We start from the raw sequence: 15,036 nt of genomic DNA, 5'->3' as shown, positions 1-15,036 counted from the left end.
ACTTCTACTACTCTAATTTCTTCTCCTTTGCCTCACCTCATTTCAGTATGTAGCCTTGCATTTCATTGTCCACATCTAGCAAAACTTCTTCCCCATCTTTCCATCTGCTTGGTAAATCATTCCCCTTGTTTACTAGGTTTGCTTCCAGCTTCAGTCAGGCCTGTGCTCTAATAATACCTCCCCACAGAGGACTTCTGTGGTCATTTTTCCAAAATATTGACTGATCCCCTAATTTATATCTCCTTACCATGCTTATTTTTTCTTCTTAGCACTGTCACTACTTCACAATGTTGGGGAGCATCATCAAAAAGACCTGACTGCCAAATGACCCATGAGCTTAGTAGGCCCTGACATCTTCATTCCCTTGCCTATCCTTGGAATATGGATTCCACTAGCTTTTCCTGCCCCTAGATGTTACTCCAAAGACAGAGCCTTTAGACAGGCATGTGGTATCAAGAACCCCTGTATGATATATGTGACTGAACCCATTAAGGCCCCTATTCAAATTGTTAAGATTTGGTAGGTGGGCGTGGGAGCCCACTTGTCTTGCTGCCGCTCACAAAAAGCCCTGTATGTAAGTTCCCTTTTCTTAGTATAACTGCCACTTCCCAATTAGAATGGCCTGTCCCTTTCTTTGGTCTCTCCCTGCCCTCCGAGTATGAGGGCCAGTTTCAAGTATACCTGCTAAGCTCCTGACAGGGTTGTGAACCAACGCACAATAAATGGAATTCGTATTTGTCTACTGTTTTCCTTCCTTACCAGAAGATAAGCTTCCTAAAGATAATGCCTTCACTTGTTTATTAACATACCCCAGTGCTTGAATCAGTGTCTAGCAAATAACAGGAAATCAATAGATATTTGTTGAGCAAAGAAACAGAAATAAATTTCTTATATTACTTCTGTGTGAATTTTTGTCTTCACTTTCAAAATTGGTTGTAACCCAACAGTCTCTTTGAAATGAATTATTTGGAACTGAGAACACATTTTAACAGCTCTATCAAGGGTAAGGTGTTGGATAGATTTTCAGATGATTCTACTGGGAGTATAGTTATGATATCATCAATTCAAATAAAAATGAATAGAAAATCAAACAGTTTTATTAGTAGTATTTAAACAATATAAATTTCTGAATATTGAAAATTATGAAAAGCATACTTAATGAAAAGAAACATATAAATCCTCACCACACCTACAAATTTAGACTTAAAGTAATGTTATATGTTACCTGGTCAAAACTTCAAGTCAAAGAGGAAATTTGCCTTCCAAAACAAACCTGTGAAAAGGTCATCCATTCTCTATGAACATTTCTAATGACAAAAACTAACTGTACTGTGAGGCACCATCCCCACCAGATAAATTTGAGGAAGTTCTACAATCTATCTAGCTTCTATTACAACATCTTTCATCATCTTAATATCTGCCAATGTTTATTGTTAGCCTTCTAAATTTATGATGGGTAAACATAATCCCCTCTTACATAACAGTTCACCAATTATTTTGGGGAAGCCACTATGTCCTTCCTAATATTTTTGCTTTCTATGCTAAATATCCTAATCCTTTCAATCCATTCTCATACAACTTGATTTTCACACCTCTTGACAGGTTAATCACTGTATATACTCCTGCTTAATAATGTCCAGTGCTGGATTTCTCTCTCAGCCATTTCAGTGTAACAAATCACCTCAATGCAAAGGAGCTTGAAAGAAAAACCAGTTTTTATCCCTCATGAGTCTATATGTCATACAGTTCTTCTGGTCTCAGCTGGACTTATTCTTAAATACCTGGGCAGTTGTGGGTCTGGTAAACAGCTCTGGCAATGTTGGCCAGGCTTGCTCACATGTTTTAGTATTTACCAGTAGTAGACAGGATTAGGAAGCATCAGCTGGGGCAAATGGCTTCTCTTCCACATGGTCTTCAACTCCTAGCAGGCTAGCTCAGACTCGCAGGTCACTGAGAGAAAGAAGCAACACAAGACAGTTGAGACCCAAGTTTAGGACTGGCATCCACACCATTGTACTATATTCTGTTGACCAAAACTTGTTAAGAGTCAGCCCAGGCTCAAGAGATGGGAAAGATTCCACCTCTTCATGGAAGGAGCTGCAATGTCACCTTACAAAGGTGGTAGATATATAGAGAGGAAAATTAGAACTATTTTTGCAGTCTACTACAATTTCCTAGAGTTAGACTAAACTTGTGTGCTTAGTGTACTAGAAAAAAAACAGGAACATCAAAAGGGTGCGAGATAAAGGAAATGTGAAAGTATTTGGCATTTAAGATGTGTATTTTTTTATTTATTGAAATAATTATCTTGGAAATAATTAGAATATAGTTGGACATATTATGCTTATTTTGTAGATAATTATTGATATTTCTTTTGAGGGACATATGGGAAAGAGGGATTCCATAAACCTTTTAGTCCTTCTGCCTCTAAAATTTCTTGATTTAAGCTTTTAAACATCTTTCCTGAAATACGGCACTCAAAATTTTACTCAATCTTCATAAATTACAGACATACTAAAAGAAGTGCTGGAGTACTTTTACAGATTTTAAAGATCTACATTACAGATTATTTATGTAGAATATGTGTTTGTCAAGGTTTTGTACTCTTTTAGGTTATTCAGAGAAATAGGCAAAATATTATGTGTGTGTATATATATATATATATATAAAATTGGTATATTACGTATACTATATTTATATATATTTATTTTCAGAGAGAGAGGGAAAGATAAAGAGGCAATTATTACATAGAATTGAATTGTGTGGTTATGGAGAATGAGAAGTCCCAAGATTTGCAAGTTAGCAAGCAGCAAGCACAGGACAGTTGAGTGGTATAATTCTATTTTGGGTCTGCAAGCCAGAGAATCAGGAGAATCACTGGTATAAATTCCAGTCCTAGCATGAGACCCAAGGCAGGAGAACACTGATATTCCACCTCAAAGACAATCAAACAAGGAGAGAAAATCTCTCTTCTTCAGCCTTTTTTTTTTTCCTACTCAGGCCTTCAACGACTTGGATCATGTCCTCCTACATTGTGAAATTCAGTCCTACATTGCTTTATTCAGTCTACTGATTCAATTGTTAATCTCACCCAGAAACACCCTTACCCATACTCACCCATACCCAGAACAACATTTAATTAAATATCTGGACACCTATGGACTATTAAGTTGACACATAAATAACCATCATAGGTTTATTTAGGGAAATAGGACTACTGGGAATTATGTAAATTCATAGGACACCAGGAGTGATGAAACCTAATGAAATTATTGAAACTGGTAAAATGTCCATGAAAGGCAGTTGCCTCTGACTCAGGTAGTAGATGACACACTAGAACAGCAGAGCCAACCTTCAGGAAAAACAGCCAGATGCGAAGGGAGGGAGTTCAGAGAAATTGGAACACCTGAGGAAAAACAGAAATTGAAATCACTTCTCTCACCATTTCCATCCTCAGTGACCTATATAATCTGCAGAAGTTGACGTCCTCTGCCGCCAAATGGCACAATCACCTCATCCAAAAACGGGCCTGAGGAGATCTTTGGTAGCTCCAAAGACTGCTGGCCTACTTCAACAAGACATCACTAACCATATTCAAAAGCTGCCATGCTGAGGGTCTATTTCTGGGCTCTCTATTCTGTTCCATTGATCTATGTGTCTGTTTTTGTGCCAGTACCACGCTGTCTTGATGATGACAGCTTTGTAATAGAGCTAGATGTCCATCAACAGATGAATGGATAAAGAAGATGTGGTATATATACACAATGGAATACTATGCAGCCATCAAAAGAAATGAAATCTTGCCATTTGCGAAAACATGGATGGAACTAGAGCGTATCATGCTTAGCGAAATAAGTCAAGCAGAGAAAGATAACTATCATATGATCTCCCTGATATGAGGAAGTGGTGATGCAACATGGGGGCTTAAGTGGGTAGGAGAAGAATAAATGAAACAAGATGGGATTGGGAGGGAGACAAACCATAAGTAACTCTTAATCTCACAAAACAAACTGAGGGTTGCTGGGGGGAGGGGGGTTGGGAGAAGAGGGGTGCGGTTATGGACATTGGGGAGGGTATGTGCTTTGGTGAGTGCTGTGAAGTGTGTAAACCTGGTGATTCACAGACCTGTACCCCTGGGGATAAAAATATATGTTTATAAAAAATAAAAAATTTTAAAAAATAATAAAATTAAAAAAATAAATAAATAAACACAGTGAACACTTAGGGGGAAAAAAAAAAAGCTGCCGTGCTGCCTGAGGCCAAATTCTGACCTTCAGGTGGAATGACTGCTTTTTACTCCCCTCAAAATCTCACTGAAATTTCCTTTGTAGGAATCCACTGTGACTCTGTTAAAATTTGTTAAACAGAGCCCAGGGTGTTAGTGAGCCAGGGTTCAACAAAAGACTACAAGGGAATCAAAATAGAGAAGTTTACTACTCATAGGTCCTGGAGGAAGTACACAGCATTCCTTAAGGGGCCACATAGGGACACTGAGGCAGAGTTTCAACAGAAAGAGTCCAACAGAACCTGCGGCACATGCTTTCATTAGGGCCTAATGGGGGAGTGCTTTTGGGCTTCCCAAGCTGAGATAAAATCAAACCTAAAAAAGAAGTGGGGTTTTGATAGGGTTCCTGGGGACCTTATCTAAGGGGAGTATAAGGAGAAGGCCTTGGGAGGCAGGAGAGAGTGCCTACAACAAAGGAGAATGTTGGAGCCATTTTAGGATATCAGAATATCAGGAATCCCATCACGTTTACTTGTGGCTCTTGAGGGTGTTATCTACAGCTGGCGTCAGTTCAAGACCCCTGCAGGCTACTTGGCTACACAAAATGGATGCTGAGGTAGCAATATTATGAAGCAGTTTAGTTAAACTTTCAACACAACCCTAACCTGAAACTATATTGGGAAAGAATTCTAGTAAGTGTTGTTTGATATAGCTAAATTGAAAAAGAGGGAAAATAACCCCATTCTCTTTTTGTCAACTGGAGATACATGTACACATCTTTTAACTATACTTAATCCCTAAAGAAAGATACAAGCAAAGTCACACTCCAAGAAGGAACTGACCTTCATACAAACAAAAACACACTAACTCTTTTTCCAAAAGAGGATAAAAGTCGCAAAGTCACTTTATCCCTTTTTTGGATGGATGATGTTCTTTTCTTTTCTATACAAGGCACATTTTATTATTTTTTTTTGTCTTTACTTTTTAAAATATTATTTATTTATTTATTTGACAGAGATCACAAGTAGGCAGAGAAACAGGCAGAGAGAGAGGTGGAAGCAGGCTCCCCGCTGAGCAGAGAACCCTGATGTGGGGCTTGATCCCAGGACCCTGGGATCATGACCTGACCCGAAGGCAGAGGCTTTAACCCACTGAACCACCCGGCACCCCTCAAGGCACATTTTAAATGTTGAATAGGGTTAAGTATTATTAAAATACTTTATATTAAATTATAAGGATTATGGGATTTAAAAAGAATGAGTTTATGCATGCATATTCATATAAATATAAGGAAGAAAAGTCCAAGTATGTTTGTGTAGCTGATGTTTATGTTGACACTTCGTCCTTCTTCTGCACTCAGTGAGCTCTTTAGCAATTCATGGATCCTTGTTTCAGAAGACATCACAACCCTCATTTCTGAAAGGTCTGGGCGTTAGCAGTCCTGCCCCTATTGAGTACTTGCAGTTTTCCACTAACTTTACCCCAGAACATGGGGCACTAAGAGGGTAGCCATGGTATCTACTTCATTCCAGCCTATGTCTCCTTACCCTGTAGTAGCAAATTGATTTCTACTGAAGGATCAGGATCAATTATCCCAGAGAGCATAGTAATACCCTTTTTGCCAACAGATTCACTGTCATGAGAATTCTAAAGTGGCCAGGTGGTAATCTCAACCTCTAGTTAAATAAAACAATTGTGTCCCCTTGTGAGAATATTTATTCTTGGAGAACTAAGACATTTCAAGTAGCAGAACTCAAAGATAGGAGGACAGAAAGCAAAACTTCCACTAATGGTTTATTTACTAGGGGTAATAGCAGGAGAATTACCCCCAAATTTTATGCCTGGTTTCCTGAGTTATGAATGTTTGCTATGGGAGAAACAGCACTAAATATTGGTCACTGATTTTTAACATACATCACATCCTAGGGGATACTATTTCTACCCCAGAATTTGATGTGCCCATCTGGCACAGTAACTGAATCTCCTAAAGGCTTTTTCACTATTCTATCTTGCTAGCTTCCTCAGTGCGATGATAATCATGGGAATCAATAAATTCCATAAACATGAGCCAATTTGCAGCTACATCAATATTTCCTTCACCCTGAAAATCATATCTGGACATATTCCAGATGCTTTGACTCTAGAAATTTCACTGAGGTGGTAGACTACTGAATTTCTGTGGCGTTTACCTCCTTCCATCTGGCACACATGTGCATTATCAATGTGTCTGGAAAAGCTGTGTCTTCCTTCTCACCATGCCCTGTGAGAATCAGATCATTAATTGAACAGCCTAGTGTTGCTCTAGTTTTGAGAGACCATCAAAGTATCTATGTACAAGATTATGATATTGGGCTGGGAATTTGATATTGTCCTAGGGTAGGAGATTAAACATATATTTCTATTCCATGTCAGGTAAAAGCAAACAGTTCCCAGTAAAAAAATAGCATATACAAGTCAAAGTAGGATTTATTACATCAGTTGAAACATGCCACATGATGGTGAGCATGTCTATTTGCTCCAATATCAAAATCAGATCTGAAATGGTGGATGCATCTGAAGTCACCACCTGATTAAATTTATAATAATCCACTATCATTCTACAAAATCCAACTGTCTTCAGTGCAGGCCAAATAGGTGAGTTGAATGAGTCTTTGGTAATATTCACCATGCCATGAATCTTTCAGGTCTTTGATAATGACACAAATTTCTGCAAACCTTCTCAATGTAACATCTATCTGATAGATAGAGGCAGTTCTAGTAATTTCCACATGGCCTTTCTTAACATGATGGCCTCAAAACTTCTTTAAGAGGAAATAAAATCACTCCTTAGTAAGATCTGTGATGAAAAAAGAAATGATCTTCTTTGGATTCTGTCTGTTGGTGAGCATGTATATTCCAATACGATTTCCTGACTGAAGAAATAACCACAAGGTTAATCCAGGAGCCCACTGAGCCCACTGTGAGATGGACCTTAACTAGAACTTACTAACCCCTTGGCCTCCACCTTATTCAGATTGGTTTGGGTCTCAGAGCTGTTCTCCAATAATACCCATAAATGCTTTTTATATACTTTTCTCTAGTGCACAGTTACCATCTAATGTTTGTAGATCCCTTTTGGGAAGGCCATAAGGAAGATTTATAGCATACATTTTTAAATGTGTAGAAAGTTCCTCCCTTAAGGGATCCAGTCTCCTCTTTATGCAAGATACTCTGAATTTATGAAAGGGCTCAGGTATGAGAATTTGTTGAGAGGTTGCAACTGTTGTGATTCAGGTCACGATTCTGTTCACCATACTAAAGCTTTTCCATTTATCTTAACAAGTAAGACTTTAGTAGACGGCTTTCAGTTTTAAGAATACCGTAAACAATTGGCCAAGACCACTGATATCTGAACTTCAAGTCATTCTTACAACCTTTTTGGTTTTATTTAGTAAGCATTTGTAGAAATCTTTATAATAACTGTACCTAATTTGCCTCTGGAAATTAAATACCACAGGCTGGTCCCTAACCCCTAGGATGCATCATCCCTTCATCAGGGACTCCAGTTCAATTGTAGTAGTTCCCACTGTCATTACTGGCCTACAGAGAATAGCCAATCCCAAGATCATCAAGGATACTAGAATGTCTTCCTGGATATATTTCTCACAGCTTTGGTGAAGCAAATAATCTTTAGTCATTCTGAAAAATATAAAGAATTAAGAGAGAGTCTTTCATGATAAATTCACTCTAAATTCTTTCCTTTGCTTAAAGCAAACATAACAACAAATTCAGTTTGATCCAACATTATATTCTTCCACTTTGCCAAGCATATTTGGGACTTATTCCCATATCTGGAATAGTCAATCTCATGTTTATTTTTATCTGCATATTGCCTTTGGTTCCTCTGGTACTTGAATCTGGTTATATCTGGTTATAGGTCCAAAAGCAATGAGATTGGTGAAGGTACATCATCAGAAGAATCAATGTTTCCTTGTTACTCCAGGGATGGCCATTGTAGGTTCTTAAAGCAAAGAGAGACAACCATCTAAAGAGAGACAACCTACTTCACAGCACTCACCAAAGCACATACCCTCCCCAATGTCCATAATCCCACCCCCTTCTCCCAAACCCCCTCCCCCCAGCAACCCTCAGTTTGTTTTGTGAGATTAAGAGTCACTTATGGTTTGTCTCCCTCCCAATCCCATCTTGTTTCATTTATTCTTCTCCTACCCACTTAAGCCTCCATGTTGCATCACCACTTCCTCATATCAGGGAGATCATATGATAGTTGTCTTTCTCTGCTTGACCTATTTCGCTAAGCATGATACGCTCTAGTTCCATCCATGTTGTCGCAAATGGCAAGATTTGATTTCTTTTGATGGCTGCATAGTATTCCATTGTGTATATATACCACATCTTCTTGATCCATTCATCTGTTGATGGACATCTAGGTTCTTTCCATAGTTTGACCTGTACCCCTGGGGATAAATATATATGTTTATAAAAAATAAAAAATTAATTAAAAAAAAAACATATGCATAATAAAAATAAATAAATTTAAAAAAAGTAACAAATCCAAAAAAAAAAAAAAAGAGAGACAACCTACCCTAACCTTCAGTTAGGGTAGGAACCTGCTACCCAGGAAATTTAGGCTTAGGCTCAGGGTCAGGAAAATTTAGTTTTAAGGTATCTAATTTTATTGAATCTCTTCATATGTGCTCTCCCCTTTTTCAAAGTCAAATCCTCCTCCAGTGAATTCCTACATTTAATATATGCAACCATGTGATTTTATGAGTCCATCTTGTTCTAAAAAGCAGACACTTTCATGATTACACTTGAGGTTTGGTTTTCAGAAATCTCTGCCCTGTATCCACAAGAATTAAAGGTCTTTATTTAAAGCAAAGTCTTGAAACTTTGCTTTCTTATCCATAATTTAAGGTAGGAAATTAAAGCCCTAAATTATTTATTTTCTTTCTTTAAGTTCTCTAGTGCATTCTCAAGTAAGCAACAAACTCCATCTTGGTCTTTATTTCCATAAAAATGATGTTCCAAATAAGCACTACTTGGTTTAAAATTTTGCCTTCTATAGACATTTGATTTTAGGTGTCTTCATAATCATTTAAGCCACTGTTTTGTCATTGTGTGGCATGGACTACCAATATTCACTTTGTCACCTGCAACAGTGATATTAATGAAGTTTTAATTTTAATTCTATTAGAGGATGAATTCCAGATATCCCTGAAAATATGTATATAACTCTTCCTTAAGGTTTTATTTTCCTGGAGCTAAAACTATATTAGTATCAATTTCAGCATCAGTTAAGGTTTTAGCAGGGAGGAAACCACAAAGCAATTTGTTTTAAAATTTAGATCTTCCATATTTGTAGTTCTTGGTGAAGAAGTTTATAGAAAATTGTTGCTTCTGTTTCTGATGGTAGATTAGAAGTTATTGTATGTTATCAAGGACATCAGTAGGGAAGGAAAGCTGCACATGAAGCAGGGAGAGATCGGGCCAGCTAGAATCATTGAACACAAACTAGAATCTGACCCTCACCACCTGCAGCCTTGACCATGTGGGAGCTCTGAAGAAGCTGACATCTTCTCCACCAATCCACATATACCTGGCCCACGGGTACAATAAGCTGAAGGAGAAGGTCCTGTGGAATCTGGGTGAGTTTTAGTGTTGACTGGTGCCCAAAGTCAGCATGTTGAACCATGATTTCAGCCCCAGATGCCTGAGCTTTGGGAGTATCTGGTAGACTGTACCAACTGGATGCAAGTGTTGCTTTCCTTCCACCTTCCAAATATCATCCAATTTTTTTTTTTTCGTGTTGCCAACAAACATATAGAGAAAACAACTTTGGAATTCGAATTCCAGAATAGTTAACCACAATGATAAGCATAGCCATAAAATGTAAGAAAAAATTTTGTCTACCTCTTCATTTTTAAATGAACCTAACTTCAAAGTTAAAGTTGAATACTCTAGAGCTTATAGCCATTACACTTTCAGTCATGCCTAGGAAATCACTGTCTACATTTTGAAGAAAAACCCCTATCCCAGCAATCATCAGGCAATGCTGGTCACTACTGGCAGTTTTAATGTTTTTTTTTTCTTACATATTAATTTCTTCCATGCATGATACAGAAGAGTCTTAGACAAGTGCTGGAACCCTGATGGTAAGTTTCCAGGCTCTATAGGTGCTTCTGTAGTGATTCCACTCTGACACCTCTAATGTTTATGTGTGTGGCTGTGAGTGTTTTACATACCTTTATCTCTACATACTTCATTCTGGGTATTTTTTTCTGTCCCCTTTTTAGTTTAGCAATTTTTTCTTCACTTATACTTACTTCTATAAACTTTTCTACTAATTTTTCCATTTTAATTTCTAAAGTTATACTTGTATATAGATTGTCACTTTTCCATTGGTTAGTTTTTATGGTTTCAGTTCTCTTCAAGATTTCTCAATATTGTCTAATATGTCACTTAATATATACATTTAAACCTTTGTCTTTGTCTTTATCTGTATTTATTATCTTAATACCATATGGATCTGCTCCTACTGTCTTTTATTTATTTGTTTTATATTGTAGTTATCATAAGTTTTTGTATGCTTGGTTATTCTTGATTAGGTATCTTCATTGAATATTTTAAAATGTAAAAAGTGTCCGAGTTTTAGCTATTATTTTCTTCTGTATGGTTTTTTTTTAAATTTTTTTATTTTTTATAAACATATATTTTTATCCCCAGGGGTACAGGTCTGTGAATCGCCGGGTTTACACACTTCACAGCATTCTGTATGGTTTTTGAGTTTCCTTTTGGTAAATGGCCAAGGGAGTAGCAATTACATATCAGTTAATTCATTTATCAGAATTGATATAAATTATTATAGGACCTCAGTTCCTATACGGACTCTTCCAAGTGTGCTTATTCTTACTCTAAAGAGAGTGGACTTTCGCAATCTCACGTCAATGTGTGGAAGGTTTAACAGAGTTTCTTTTCCTTATGGATCCCTTATGTTGTAAAGAATTCAGAAATGTTTAAAAAAGAGTTTAGATCTTTGCATCAGCTTCTAGGAGATAACTTGTACCATTCCTTATAGAGTGCCTTTATTAGGGCAGTTTCTGGCCACATAGGATATTACAGTGGAACAAGTTGCACCCAATAGTCTTATGATAGAGTTGCCAGGCCAAAGAGACCAGTCATGGGATTTAAGGTAGGGGCTTTGGACACTAAGTTCAACCATGTCCATAATCAGCCCATCAATCATACCTATGGAACCATGTAATAGAGCCCCAATAAAATCTCTGAACACTGAGGCTCAGGTGAGCTTCCCTTCTTGGCAATACTCCATGTCTTCTATCTCACATCACTGTTAAAGAAAGAACACACCCTGATCCTACAGGAAAGGAGAATAGATGCTTCATATTTGGAACCCTCCCAAACTCTGCCCTATGCATCTTTTCCTTTGGCTGATTTTAAAGTGTACTCTTTTCCTGTAATAAACCATAACTGTGAGTAAAATAGCTTTCTGGGAGTTCTGTGAGTCCAAGAGAATTATCAAAACTGGGGGAGGGGGTGCTTTCAGGACCCTCTGAACTTCCAGTTGGTATCTGACCTGAGAGTGGTCTTGTGGAGGATTGTTTCCTCAACTTTCACAGTTTGGCTAACTCCAGGCAAGCCCTGAATTCCAATGTTATTCTTTTGCCTCCAATGAGACCAAAAAAAAAAAAAAAAAGAGGCCAAAAAAAAAAAAAAAGATAACTCTGCTTGTTCCTGAAGGGTGGTGAACAGGCAGAAAGTCTTTCTGCCTGTTCACCACCCTTCAGGAACAAGCAGAGTTATCTTGTAGAAAAACTGCTTCTAGCACTGGAATCACTGCTTCTGGCTACCTTTTTTTAAATCCTGGCTTCCAAATTATTCATAATCTGTGAATCCTTTGAAGCATATCTTTGATATACTTTTTAAAGTTTTACTAACTGTTTGCAGGTAGACATTTCAGTTCATATTACAGTCCACTATTATCAAAATGAAAAAAAAAGAAAAGAAAACATACATTGCAAAAAAGAAAAAAAGATTAATCACAAATTACTTACTTCCTAACATATAAGGAGCTTTTAAAATTGGGTAGCATCAACAATCTACTGGAAAGTAGGCAAATGATATAAACATATCATTACTTTTTAAAATATGCAACTAATCTTGAGATTATATGAGGGGGAAAAAACCCTTCAGGGTTTATCAAAATGGGAGAGGTCCAAATTAGACACACTGAGATACCATTTCTCACCTACAAGATTAAAAAAAAAGTGAAATATCATTGTGAACATATTAATATTTTCTCCTGAAAAATGTGTATTTCCAACTTTGCTTATTCTAACACCCAAGTAGTGATGGGCAACTCTAATATTTATAATTTAATATCTAAAGATATTTCTCATTAAATAACCAAGGAACTAGGAAAAATTCTTGGTTCTAGGTCTTCAGGTACTAACAGTACAAGATCAACCTGAAGCATTTTATTATTCCAAAAGTAAGGGGATTCTAAAAGATTAATGTGATCATCTCAAAAGTGTCAACTAGAATCAACCTCCACTGGCATCAGATGGAACAATTCAAGGATCATAAAGAAAACAACTTCAAAAACTGAATCATGTCAACTGTAAAATTGTAAGCGCTCTTAATAACAACAAAAATACTCTCACTGGTCAACATTAAAGATCCGTGGGGCACCAAAATATTTTAAAACTGATTAATGAGAAAAATAACATATATTTACCATTGTTTTCTATATATACTGTATTAAAAAACAAATAATTGAAAACATGCCTTTACCAGGAGAATCATAGTCAACAAATAGGGGGGAAAATTAGAATTTAAAATTACCATTTGTAAACTCAAATGAAACTTTTTTTTAAATTTATAGTTCTAAAGTTAGTAGGGTGAAATGCTATTGAGGAAATTAACCATGGATGAAAAAATAAAACTGAATCTCTAAGTTTGATAACCAGGGATATGTGCCTCATGAACTTACCTACTAGGAAGTCCACATAACTATCTCTAGAGATGTATCGCTCTCCTAAACTGATCCTAAATCTAATTACATCTCTAAATGTAACTACAGTTTAGAGAACCTGCAGACTAATTTAGTTATCATATAAACAACAAATAAGGAATATTATACAGAACAAAAAAGATCAGTGTGGAAAAAACAAAGTAGGAGATAGCATAGAAAAAAATATGAAAGACATAGCAACAGAAAAAGAATGTTAATTTTGTTTCAGTAACCTGTTAATATCTGATAAATGGTTTTTATCCAGAAGTTGTAGGAGTGAGTTATTTATTTGTATAAGTCAGTTAGAGATACATTTTTATAAGAGGCAGCAAATAATGGCAACAAATAACTGATGTGACTTAGTTCCCAATATTAACATTAACTTATTTTCTGCACAAAGTTCTATAAATATATGATTGATTTTTAAATTCCAGTTACTCCTAAACTTTTAGTCTGAAATTTCTTTGTCTCTTCTTTACTGATCCTAATATCTTTATTAAAACATAAGTAATTTGTAAACAATACTTACATGTAGCAAGTACTGATATTAAAATTTGAATGACTTCTATTTTTTAAATCAGCAGTTCTCTGTAAGTTAATATAAATAAGTATTCTATTTCTTCTTTGTGAGTTTATATTAGAATGTAAACTCCAAAGCAAGGCACACTGAAATTTTTAAAGTTCTTTTTATCCTCAATGGAAATACACTGATGTTACATACTTCAAAAGCAGAAAAGTTCAATGGAGAGAATTTTATATTGATATATAGAGAATAAAGAGCCCCCAAAAAAATCTCCTACAGCATCTCTAAAATCACCTGAGATTTCCTTGAAATTTTATTTCACTGAGAGAAGATTCAGACAAACATTGAGGTGGTACTATGTGAAGTTTGCACGTGCATTTATTTCATTTCTGCCAGTAACCCTTTAAAACCCTTAGCTATTTCTGTAGATCAGCATCCATTATAAGGAACAGGTATTTTTAGATGCCCATTCCAAGCTGAGAGAATACACTATTCATGACAGAAAATACTAGTTTTTGTAGCCTGAGGCCTAAAAGAAATTAGTGTATCCTAAATTTAGAAAATCAGGAGATGAGGCCAAAATAAATATTACACATTATTTGTCTATTAATGTATTCACTTTAAAATGAAAGTTTTCTCGGTGAAGTATCTGTGTTAGCTGGGTAGAGGATTTTTATTTATGTATTCATTTAATTGTTTGCCTAAAGACAATAGAAATGAGAGAAATAAGGGTGAATGAAAACGAGGAGGGGTGAGTTGCCTCCTTTAAAATTGCACTAGTTTAAGCCACATCTCACCATTTCTTATTTTTAAAGTAATCAGAGGAAAAAACAATGGTACTTATTCCTTAGGAAAAAAAGTAAAAGCATCATAAATTGAAAAGAGAACTTGAGGGGTGGAGTCAATTTTGCTGAAATAATTTTCAATAGCCTAAACATGAGAAAAATCTTTGCAGAGCTCCTACATGGCGACCTTCTGCATTCACGCGAACTCCGAACATGGAGGAGGTACTGAACGATTACAGCATCCCCATCATCATGGGTCAGAGTGCGTGGGGGTTACCTTCGGCCTTCACACCTACATGCGACTGATGGCTACAGGAGACAGAGCTTCAGTCCTTTGATCCTGGGCACTGGAAGCCACAACGCAAAGGCATCTCTGAATATTGTTTGCTGTTGTTTGGAACCTGCTGATTTACGTCTCAGTTCAGATTTGTCACTGGCACTGCCCCATGATTACAGAGGTTAGATAAGAAAA

This window comes from Mustela erminea, chromosome 2, assembly GCF_009829155.1.
Source record: "Mustela erminea isolate mMusErm1 chromosome 2, mMusErm1.Pri, whole genome shotgun sequence".
In the NCBI taxonomy this organism is placed as follows: Eukaryota; Metazoa; Chordata; class Mammalia; order Carnivora; family Mustelidae; genus Mustela; species Mustela erminea.
Note: the sequence above shows the minus strand (reverse complement) of the source record.